Below are 1,865 nucleotides of genomic sequence, written 5' to 3'. Positions count from 1 at the left end.
GACCCAGCTGCTGGAGAGAGTCTCGGGACCCGTCACCTGCACGCTGCTGGCGGGCAGCGTCGTGCACGTGAACAGCCGGCTTACAGCCGGTGCAGCCTGGCTGTCCGGTTCTGCCATTGTGTCCTTTGCCTCCGTGTCACTTCCGAAAAACTCTAGGGTGTCTCAGATCCTTTCAAACGCACACACATGAACACCAAGCTGTTTATTAAATGCATCTCACAAATATGTTTGAATACTTCCGAGGGCAAGGAATTTGCTTCGATATTCTTAGTTTGTGTCTGGCTCTTGCAAACACTTGGGTAAACTTAACATATTTCTAGGGACTACCGGAGTTTTAACTTCAATGGGTCTTTCATTTATCATCACATTTAACTTCGTTTTATTTGCCTTATCTGGAGGGAAGACAATTCATGCTTTACATGTGTAAAATGCCTTGAGCGTTTGGATTGAGACTCTGTGCGTGGCGTGTGTCCTCGTGCTGGGAACACTGGCTGTCGGTGTGTTTTGACACCTTGACGGCAGGTCACGTGGCAGTGAGGAACGCTCGTCAGAATCCTGCTGGAGCGTGGGAGCACCTTCCCTCCGAGTGACTTTCAGGCCTTACAGAGCGTGCAGGGTGCCCGCAGCTGGGAAGGGCAGAGTGGACAGGTGGTCAGGGGCGCAGCTGAAAAAGTAAGCGTTGGGGCTGGGCTCGCTGGGGTCGGGGCAACGGAGCAAGGAAGTGCAGGGTTTAGACAGATCACTGCTCATGGGTGGGAGGGGACAGAAGAACAGCGGGGACAGAAAGACCACTCAGATGGCTCCTCACTCCACAATGGTAAAGGTGCTTCGGCCATAAAAAGATCTGGATTTATTCCATTTAATTAAACCCTTTCTTCCTGATGAGCGCTATTTAAAACCACCGTCATTCTGATTTTCCGTTGGCTCATTTTCTTTAAAGTTAAAATCACTGAATATGAACACACTTTCCAATTTTTTAATGTACCTGTCTATGTTATTTCTAAATTTATGTAATCTGGGAACACTAATATGAATGATCGTGCATTCATTTAGTATCTATTGAAAGCTTATTAACCTCTTCTTTTCCTAAATAATAAAGTAATTTTGTACTTAGGCCCAATTCCTGATGCGATAGACTCTCATATTTACAAAAAAAAGAAATGTATTATTTGAATTGCATTAAAGAGTTTATTTCTCGGGCGGAGTATTTGCAGGAGAGTTTCTGGGGAAGGTTGGAATTTCCCCGAGGCCCATTATGAAGCCTTTGTCAGCAGGCACTTCTGGCCGGCTACCCCATCACGGTCACCTCTGCTGCGGCCTCTAAGATGTCCCTTTTCATCGTCACAGGAGAAAGGACAGTGACGACTGCAGTGACACGGAGAAACGGGCCCCAGAACCCGCTGCCGCTTGGCGGAGCTGCTCCGCGGGGCAGCTGGTTTTGAGTGTGTTCAACTCAGGCTGGGCCAAGGCCGTGCTGGCAACTAGGCGTAGAGGCCGCCCGGAGCCGGGAAAGGCAGGGTGCAAGGCGGGCGCGGGGTCAGTGTCTGAGGCCTGGGCTCTGAGCCAGGCAGCCGGCGGCACCACTGTCCAATGGCCTAAAGAGCTTTGTGGACAGGAAGGACATTAGTGCCGCCCAGAAGATGACATTTAAACAGACAAAGGAAGCGGGAGAGCGTCATGCTGTGGCCATCTGCTGTCTCGGGCAGGGGGAAGGACGCGGGCACAGGCAGGACCCTGCAGGGAAGCCCGTACGGCTGGGGCACGGTGAGCAAAGCGGACAGTGGGAGCGGCCCGACTCAGAGAGGTGACACGGAGCAGGTCACCCAGGGCTTTGGGGCCAGAGACGGGCTTTGGGTTTCACTGAG

The sequence above is a fragment of the Pteropus vampyrus genome, unplaced genomic scaffold (genome assembly GCF_000151845.1).
Source record: "Pteropus vampyrus isolate Shadow unplaced genomic scaffold, Pvam_2.0 Scaffold282, whole genome shotgun sequence".
In the NCBI taxonomy this organism is placed as follows: domain Eukaryota; kingdom Metazoa; phylum Chordata; class Mammalia; order Chiroptera; family Pteropodidae; genus Pteropus; species Pteropus vampyrus.
Note: the sequence above shows the minus strand (reverse complement) of the source record.